This window comes from Oncorhynchus masou, chromosome 19 (genome assembly GCF_036934945.1).
Source record: "Oncorhynchus masou masou isolate Uvic2021 chromosome 19, UVic_Omas_1.1, whole genome shotgun sequence".
Classification (NCBI taxonomy): Eukaryota; Metazoa; Chordata; class Actinopteri; order Salmoniformes; family Salmonidae; genus Oncorhynchus; species Oncorhynchus masou.
In genome coordinates, this window is record NC_088230.1 from 19,711,518 (window position 1) to 19,721,913 (window position 10,396).

The window sequence follows — 10,396 nt, forward strand, 5'->3', positions numbered from 1 at the left end:
TTGTCTCTGTTTCTTCTTTTTGAAATATGTTTATATTTATATAGTTTTAAATGTTATGATTATTTATTTGTGTTGTTACAAATGTCTGAATAAAAATGACAGTTTTTGGGGGGTGGGGGGGGCGGCTGAAGGGGGAAGTTTCGCCCAGGGAACCATACAAGCTTGGACCCCCACTGCATGTAGAGAATCGTTTTCACTGGTATATATGAAGACAAAATAAACGGGTTGCATATTGTACCCGGAGAATAAAGAGCGTTTACACCTTTATTGAATTACATTCACTGTGGCAACAGTGACTGTAGTGGCAGGTACACGGTAATTGCACCATGGTATTTTATAAGATATGCTAGATACATATTTTATATGAATAGAGGCTAGAATAAATCAGTGAAAATACATCAAATTGGGGCTCCCATGAAATGTACTCTGTCTGTTTGCGTGTCACGTCCCCGGGCGCGCCGCTGAGGGAGTTCCCTTTGTGCAGAGCTCCGTTGAGAGGGGGACGGGGCCGGATTCTCCCTGTCCCTCTCCCTCCTCACACTGCTTCGCTCCATGGCTTCTGCCTCTCTCTCTGGGCCGAGCTGGGGGATCCGATGACGTCACGCACCAAACACTGTCACTCACTCCCTCTCTCTCTACCTCTGTCTTTCGCTCTCCCCTCTCCCTCTTTCAGATGTTCTATTCTGGGAAATTGTGCCAGGAATAATAGCTTCGGCGTCTTCCTCACAAACTGAAAAATCGTGTCGAGGAGGATGTTTTACTCACAAGGTGTCTTCATTTAGTAGCAGCATAAGGCTTTAGAATAGTCATACGGAAGTCGATCTTTTTTTGGTGCTAATTCTTGTTTAATTTTTCACTCTTGAGTCTTGAACGCTTTTATCCGACAATTAGCGAAGTGTCAAGAGCGTTGTCATAGGTTGCAATTTATTTGGGATTTTACCGGACGTGGGTTTTTGCACGGCACCTGAAGTGTGACACGGTAAGTGACTAAATAGAAGCTGTCAGTTGACTTCCAGTGTACAATTTCGTTGTTTTGCAACAAAACATCTATAGTGTTTGTTCTGTTTATTACGATAGCTATGTGGGGAATACCCAGTGCTTTGCATGCAGATTAGGAATGTTGCGTAATATCCTAAGGAATTTGCACAGCCAATGCAGCGGGCAAACGGCTTGTAAAACCTCGCTACAGTATGAGGCTGGATTCATGGCAGGAAGATTGTGTTTTTCTCTCTCTCTGCAGAACAGTCAAGGCCATGTACACCCCTCTGTCATTGTCACCTATCTGTACATAGTGTTGTATCCGTGTTGACTGTTGTGGTCTGTAATTCTATGTACGTCGTATGTTTCTGTGCTTGAATGTGTGTGTGTCTATGAGAGGGATGGTGGGTGGTACGCTGGCCCGTTCCGGGAATGTTCCATGACGTGTTCGCCGTCAAGATCGGGGCCCATCAAGGGGGTTCTCTGCCGCTGATCGTCTCCGTCTTTCTGTTGAAAATACAATATTAACATGAAAAAAAGTTACTTTATTTATGTTTCGTAAGTCAGACGTGGAGCCTATTAATTAGACATATATTACGCGTGGACTAGGCATGGGTTATGTATGCATCATATTACCCAGCTTTTAGCCAATGCACAGAGCTAGTGATGTTAAGAGTTATAATTTTCTGCTTTGTTTGTTTATTTTGTTCAGCAGCCTAAATTTGATTTCCTCTCAACCATTTGCTCAACATGCATTTCTATTATCATATTTTCCTCATAGAAAGCAAATATTTCAAAGGCTTTTTATTGGAAGGTACTCTAGAGAGGTCAGTTCTCTTGTGATACATTTTATGTTTAACATCCCGCCTCGCTGTTATTATGCTTGACCCAATTGAACCCATTTACCTGGTGTGTCCTCAAACTGTACATATTGTCACTCCATGTTATAGTCCGTCATCACGACAGTGACTGATGTTTGTTTTTAAATCAGCACAGCAGAACTATCCATCAAAATGCAACAGGTTCTCCCATGAGACATTCATGTCAATGGGTGTGCTCAAAGCCTTTACCTCCATGGTAACAGCCTATTAACATGGTACCGCAATTTAGGCCTATAACACCCGGTGGTATATTTGAATCTGTTTATCCTACAATACCTTCATTTAGATATCCTACATTGCTTTATTGCAGTTACAGCTATAACCTACAGTCCCATCATTGTAATTCACCTTTGTTGAGCATGATATGACTGAATGGATATAACTCAGGTTAGCCACCACCAGCCAAAGGCAGGGAGCAGTAGAGCTGCACTGTGGATATCCATCAAGCACTGGGAATTAATTCTGAAAGACCAACCTACATACGGTATCATCTGTCCCACAGCAGCGTTGTAGGAGAGGAATGGGATATCTTTTATCATACTGCACATACATTGTAGTGTGTCTTTCGCTGTACCAGCAACTTGACTGTGAGAGGAGGACGGAGAGGTTTTGAGCCTGGAATACAGAACGTAAGCTATATGATATTGCACAATTTTACAATAGGCACTTAGCAGTGAATGAAGAACTCTACCCGTCTCTTTGTGTATGGACGGTTTCTGTTTTGTGCCTCTGGTTAGGGAGCTGGCCTATTGTGAAACTTTCTCTGTAGATTCATCAGTCCCAATATACCCATAAGAGGCTTTCCGGTACTGTGCAGAGACACTGTGGATCATTTGGCACTTGCGGGTTAATGATACAGTCACGCCTTCTGTAGGGGGGTAAATAGATCGTTGTCTCTTGTCCCTCTCTGACTTTGAGCTACGGCCCTGAATACACACAGAACACGGGACACACACAGCCTGGAAAGAGGTGGTCCACTTTGCACCTTTGTCATTGTGGAAGATTCACTCTCACGTTGTGGTTTCAAAGGACAACCCATGCAACACATTTAATGACTTGATATCCCAGAGAGGGAAGGAAAGGCCATGATATCTAAACCTTGTGGTTCTGCGTGTATTATGTGTAGTGTATAGCTCAGGAGACTGGGGTGCTAGGTTATTACTGCGCATAGGGTCCTAAGTATCTTGGCCTCCATATACACTCTTCAGTGATGGGAAGATGACAGTGACTCACATCTGAGCAGTGTCTGGCCTCCTCTAAATCCTCTGAGTAATCTGTGTGTCTCATGCTCTAACCTCTGTCTGTTGTCCCCCATCCTAATCTACATGGGGACTCCCACGTGATCAAATCACATGCGCCAAATACAACAGGTAGACCTTACAGTGAAATGCGTACTTACAAGCCCTTAACCAACAATAGGCTTTAAGAAAAATAGGTGTTCAAGTATTTACTCAAATAATTTAACAAAACATTTAAGAAGAATGAATAGAAATAGAAAAAGAATTAAAAGAGAAACAATATCACAAGTAAGATTATGTGAGTTATATTACAGAATAACTGTTTGTTAGTGTGTGTGTGCGCGTGCGTGCGTGTGTGTGTTTATATGTGTGTGAGGAAGAGATGGTGTTCTGATTACTAGAAGAATGATTTCCAGTTGCACCAATGAGTCATGATGACTCAAAGGTCCAAGCATCTGAATGGCCTTCAGACTAGTCGCTCCCTTTGATCTCACACTTTTTCATTGCGGCTCCAAACAACGTCTTCAAACGTATGAGATGGTCAGACGGGTCAACTGGTTAGAGAGGTGGGTCAGAGATGGGGACATTGTGACTGTGTAGTTGTACGATGTGTACATTTTGAGACTGTTTATCCAGGTTATATTCCAATGGGTGTATAGGTCTGTGGTGTTGCTTGCTAGAAATGTGTTCACTTTAACAATCAGAACACTCAGACACCTGCATCCTTCATCTGATGCCATGGAAATGCCTGTAACTGAAAACAGCACCGTTGCACACACAGGAGCCTGACCATGGCTTGAAATCCTCACAATCATGTGATCACAATAACAAAAACAGCACCTACACAGGTGACTGTCTTCAGGTTCACCCCTCTACAGTACAGAATCTCTATGTAATGCATGTGTGTAATCCCCAGCAGTGTGTATGTGACCGGGGCCCTTTGAATGATTCAGCCTGAGCTGTGGCCGTGTCACCAGCACCGTGCTCCGTGCACCGCACACACTTAAATGGGCCGACTGGGTTCAGTGGCTCACCCTGCTAAACACTCAACCTGCTCTGTGGTTTCCCCTATTAGCTGTACATGTGCACCTGCGGAGCCAGGAGGCAGCGGAGGGGAGGGTAGGGAGAGGAGGGAGGAGGAAGGAGGGGGTGGCGGCATGTGGTGCTGACTACACCTCCCCTGGAGCAGCAGTGGAAGGAGGAGGAAACAACACTGGTAACCAAGGCGACTCTCACACTTTACAAGGTCACTCTACAAGGCGACTCTGTCACTCTGTTAGCCCAGCGCTAGCTCTGTTGAGCTAGCGCTGGGCTAACAGAATGTGACTTCTGTTGCCTTCCTCTAGTGTTATGGCCCATGTTTGCCTAGGGGCGGTCGGGCATCTGGAGAAAATGAGCGTCAGATGGCATTATAACAGCTGAAAATGTGCTCTGTGACTGTAGCCAACTGTGAAGTGATAGCAAGCTGTTCAAGGCTAATGAAAGCGAGAAGACCCTTTAAAAGAGAGAGAATTAGTAGAAAAATATGGCGACTAGTTTTATTCTTCCTCTTGTGCCTTGTGACAAACGTTCCTTATACGAAGAAAGGAAAACCCTGCACACATCTAATTGTAGATTCTTGTCGTATTTGCTTTCTTTAAACGTGTTTTCTTTGATTAAAGTGGTGATTTCTAGGGCTGGGAATCGCCAGGGGCTTCACGATACAATATTATCATGATACTTCAGTGCCGATACGATATGTATTGCGATTCGATGCTGTGATTTTATTGAGATTCAATGTTCCAAACACATTGCAGCAGAGGGACAAGAGAGTGCCATGAGAAAGCAAGTGTTAATCAGTCATGGAAATAAAAGTGCTGAAAACAAATGGGCTCCCTATTTAAAAAGAAGATGGAGAACAAGGTATGAAGGGAAAACACTGTCGTTTTGGTGCAGGTACAACCAACTTGCGCTAAAAATATATATTGTGATATTGTCATAACGATACTCTATATTGTCAAAAATATTATCCCGATATGCAACGGTGCCGATCCCCCCTTCACTAATGGTTTACAGTGTAATTGGCCCCTAGCTGGGTGTCAGTGCAGACAGGGGTAGGGTGGCTGGATGGGGATATTCACAGCTGAGTAATGACACTCATCCACATCATAGATCACTGTGACACATAGCACATTCACCCACACACAGGGCTATGTGTCTAAATGTGAACCCCTGTCAGTGGAGCAGGACATGGGCACTGAGGGCCAGCAGAGGAGGCACATCAGAAGACGAGGTCAGTAGTACAGGTGCATCAAAGCAGGTACAGAGGGACTGAAAAACAGCTTCTATCTCAAGGCCATCAGACTGTTAAATAGTCACCACTAGCCAGCCTCTGCCCAGTACCCTGGCCTGAAATATAGTCACTGTCACTAGCCGGCCTCCGTCCAGTACCCTGGCCTGAAATGTAATCACTGTCACTAGCCGGCCTCCGCCCAGTACCCTGGCCTGAAATGTAATCACTGTCACTAGCCGGCCTCTGCCCAGTACACTGTCACTAGCCGGCCTCCGCCCAGTACCCTGGCCTGAAATGTAATCACTGTCACTAGCCGGCCTCCGCCCAGTACACTGTCACGAGCCGGCCTCCGCCCAGTACCCTGGCCTGAAATATAGTCACTGTCACGAGCCGGCCTCCGCCCAGTACCCTGGCCTGAAATATAGTCACTGTCACTAGCCGGCCTCCGCCCAGTATCCTGGCCTGAAATGTAATCACTGTCACGAGCCGGCCTCCGCCCAGTACCCTGGCCTGAAATGTAATCACTGTCACTAGCTGGCCTCCGCCCAGTACCCTGGCCTGAAATGTAATCACTGTCACTAGCCGGCCTCCGCCCAGTACCCTGGCCTGAAATGTAATCACTGTCACGAGCCGGCCTCCGCCCAGTACCCTGGCCTGAAATATTATCACTGTCACGAGCTGGCCTTCGCCCAGTACCCTGGCCTGAAATGCAATCACTGTCACTAGCCGGCCTCCGCCCAGTACCCTGGCCTGAAATATAGTGACTGTCACTACCCCCTGAAATGTAATCACTGCCGGCCTCCGCCCAGTACCCTGGCCTGAAATGTAATCACTGTCACTAGCCGGCCTCCGCCCAGTACCCTGGCCTGAAATGTAATCACTGTCAGCCGGCCTCCGCCCAGTACCCTGGCCTGAAATGGCCTCCGCCCAGTACCCTGGCCTGAAATGTAATCAAAGCTGGCCTATATCCTGGCCTGAAATGTAATCACTGTCACTAGCCGGCCTCCGCCCAGTATCCTGGCCTGAAATGTAATCACTGTCACTAGCCTCCGGCCTCCTGAAATATAATCACCCAGTACCCTGGCCTGAAATGTAATCACTGTCACTAGCCGGCCTCCGCCCAGTACCCTGGCCTGAAATGTAATCACTGTCACTAGCCGGCCTCCGCCCAGTACCCTGGCCTGAAATGTAATCACTGTCACTAGCCGGCCTCCGCCCAGTATCCTGGCCTGAAATGTAATCACTGTCACTAGCCGGCCTCCGCCCAGTACCCTGGCCTGAAATGTAATCACTGTCACTAGCCGGCCTCCGCCCAGTATCCTGGCCTGAAATATAATCACTGTCACTAGCCGGCCTCCGCCCAGTACCCTGGCCTGAAATATAATCACTGTCACTAGCCGGCCTCCGCCCAGTACCCTGGCCTGAAATGTAATCACTGTCACTAGCCGGCCTCCGCCCAGTACCCTGGCCTGAAATATAATCACTGTCACTAGCCGGCCTCCGCCCAGTACCCTGGCCTGAAATGTAATCACTGTCACTAGCCGGCCTCCGCCCAGTATCCTGGCCTGAAATATAGTGACTGTCACTAGCCGGCCTCCGCCCAGTACCCTGGCCTGAAATGTAATCACTGTCACTAGCCGGCCTCCGCCCAGCACCCTGGCCTGAAATGTAATCACTGTCACGAGCCGGCCTCCGCCCACTACCCTGGCCTGAAATGTAATCACTGTCACTAGCCGGCCTCCGCCCAGTACCCTGGCCTGAAATGTAATCACTGTCACTAGCCAGCTACCACCTGGTTACTCTACCATGCACCTTAGAGGCTGCTGCCCTATGTACATAGACATGGAAACACTGGTCACTTTAATAATGTTTACATATTTTTTACTCATTTCATATGTATATTCTGTATTCTAGGCAATTCCATCCTATTCAACTATTGCTGTATATTTACTATTCTATCCTATGTATTCTACAGATATACTAAATATTCTATCCACGTACTGTCCATAAAGTCTATAATGCCAATACATCCCATCACATATATATATATTTCTTAGTTCCATTCTTCTACTTTTAGATCTGTGTGTATTGTTGTGATTTGTTTGAAATTACTGCACTGCTGAAGCTAGGAACACAAGCATTTCGCTTCACCAGCAATAACATCGGTTAAATATGTGTATGCAACCAATAAGATTTGATTTGATCTGTGACTGAGAGTAAACACACGGAGTAGTCTTTGTGTTGTTCTCGTCCTGATCCTTCTCCTGCTCCTCCTTTTCTGGGTGTCTGAAAGGAGTGTATTTCCTTGGCAGGCTGTGCCGATGCCCTGGAGGAGTGTGAACGCTGTGTGACGTCCTCGCAAGTCGCTCTCCTTGGCTGCACAACAGGAAACACTTGTGGCCTCCCTCCTTCCTGCGCTCAGAAAGAGGTAGTCTCTTTCTTTCTTCCTCTCCCCCTCTTTCTTTCTTTTCTATGGCTTTCTGTAGTGGTAGAACCAGCTGAGACCTACTTTTATGTCCGCACTCTGCCAGCAGCCACTGCTGGAGTGTTGCTGGTTCCATTGATGCCTCCTCCGCTCCCATCCAGCCAATCAGACCACAGCTGTTTATGCTGAAGAAATGTGATCGTTCTTTGCTCCAGCCTCTGAGCAGCGAGCAGCGCTAGAAGCAGAGCAGGAGAGAGAGAGCGAGCGAGCGAGCGCGCAGGCGGGCTAGAGAAAGAGGGAGGGCTGCAGACAGTAGAAGGGAACAAGCTCCTCTTAGAGCCGTTTGAGTGGCGCTCGTAGAGGCTTGTGAGACTCGGGTTCGGTGAGGCTGTGATTTGTACCCCCCCCACCCCTCTCCCCCGAGGCTCCCCAGCGCTGGAGGGATGCAGAGGACACCGTGTCAGGTGGGCTGCTGGGGGGGGGGGGCTTGGCAATTGAATACCGATGAATAATGTCGGGAGAGACATAGAGATGAAGGGAGCGAGTTAAAGAGAGATATAGGGAGTGGGCGATACAGAGAGAGAGAGCTCTTGTCAGAGTGTCTCGGTGCTGCTCTTGTCACCTGCCTCATCAGTGTAGGGGGGTGAGGTGACATCAGAGGACAGAGAGGGTCTCTCACGCATGGTGGTTGAGGCTCCACCACGCCACCCAAAGGATGAAGAGGAGCGTGGCAGACTGACAGGCACAGATACACAGAGGAACAATGTGGAGAGCAAGTCCACTGTTCACTTTGGGCAGAATATACATGACTACCAATACCTTTTAGTTGTAAATTTATTTAACCCTTTCACAGTGTTTGTCTATGTGTCGTCTTTGTGCATGGTCAGGCACGTTTAGCCACTAGTCTGTATATTCCTGACAGCTTTGTATCCCTCTCTCCCGATCACAGGGCGTGTGAAGAGGGTGTGTGCCTGGATAGGCTTGCCAGGACTGCCAGGCAGAAAGTCAAATCTGTCAAATACTCTACTGTATATATACTGTATTCTACCTGTACTCTACTGTACTCTACTGTACTGTAATCTACTGTATCTCTACTGTACTCTACTGTATATATACTGTATTCTACCTGTACTCTACTGTATCTATACTGTACTCTACTGTATATATACTGTACTCTACTCTTCTGTACTCTACTCTTCTGTACTCTACAGTATCTGTACTCTACTCTACTCGACTGTACTCTACGGCATCTGTACTGTACTCTACTGTATCTATACCTTACTCTAGTGTATCTATACTGTGCACTACTGTACTCTGCTGTATTTATTATGTACTCTAATCTACTTTATCTATACTGTACTCTACTTTACTCTACTGTACGCTACTGTATCTATACTGTACTTTACTCTAATGTACTCTACTGTATTTATACTCTACTCTACTGTATCTATACTATACTCTACTGTACTCTACTGTATCTATACTGTACTCTACTATTTGACTGTAGTCTACTCTACTGTATCTATACTGTACTGTACTCTACTGTATCTATACTGTACTCTACTCTACTGTATCTATACTGTACTCGACTGTATTGGACTGTACCCTATCTCTACTGTATCTCTGCTGTATCTCTGCTGTACTGTTTGACTGTACTGTGTTTCCTCTATACAGTACTGGTCTGTTCAGCCATTTCTATCTCTCATTCTTTACACAGTACTGTAGCTTCATCATAGGAGCACTTCTGCTTGGAGAGCCGGAACAGGCAACTAGCTAACGTGTGAATTTCTGTCTAAAGAGAGATTATTAACACAACCATTGAAGCCATTTTTTTTGCATAATACCCATCATTAGGGGCTAAAATTTAAGTTCTTTTGTCTTTGTCTGATAGATAGGGTTGAATGAGGCGTAATGTAGTCATTTTGTAGAATTATTCTCAATGTCGGCGCTGAATACCATGCTAACCAAATGACTCAGTTATAATCTTTTGCCAAGGGTATAATATCCAAAATGTTCAATGTTTTCTTTGTGTGTGCTTTTTTCCCTGTTATCCCTGATGTTCCTGCCGCTAGAATAATTCAGATTCAGTTCTTTCCATGCGATGGGCTTGATAAAAGAAACAGCTTGTGTCAGATGATGTGTGCTGTTGACGACGTGCAGCAATGTCGCCTTTAAAGGGTTAAAGAGCCTTCTGTCACTAGAGTCACCCGTGTCATATCCTGTGTGGCAGACTGGCTCTGTGAAGGAGAACTTTAACTATGTATTTTCTTCTGACAACCCCCCCCCTCTCTCTCTCTCCCCCCTCTCTCTCTCTCCCTCTCTCTCTCTCTTTCTCTCTCTCTCTCTCTCTCTCTCTCTCTCTCATTGCCCTTTGTACCTAGTTGTGTTGTTGTGCAGGTGGTGTGTGTTCCGCCTGCTCTTCAGCTCTTTGTCTGATAGCGGCTTGTGGTGTGGCTGCAGACACAAATAAACATGTAAAACACTGATAACTTTCACAACCTGATGAGAGCGTGTTTGTGTGTGTGTGTGTGTGCCCCCCACACCGCTGTCAGCGTTAGTGTGTGAATGTCAGCATCTCGTCACACACAGGAAGTGGGAGTGA

General features: G+C 46.4%; 1 long non-coding RNA gene across 1 annotated transcript; it reads left to right on the forward strand.

Moving 5' to 3' along the window:
- Positions 1-572: 572 nt before the first annotated feature.
- Positions 573-8,797, forward strand: LOC135505558 (uncharacterized). The gene is made up of 3 exons (XR_010450287.1): positions 573-979; positions 7,682-7,797; positions 8,744-8,797. It is a non-coding gene; the product is annotated as an uncharacterized LOC135505558 (long non-coding RNA).
- The last annotated feature ends 1,599 nt before the right edge of the window (positions 8,798-10,396 follow it).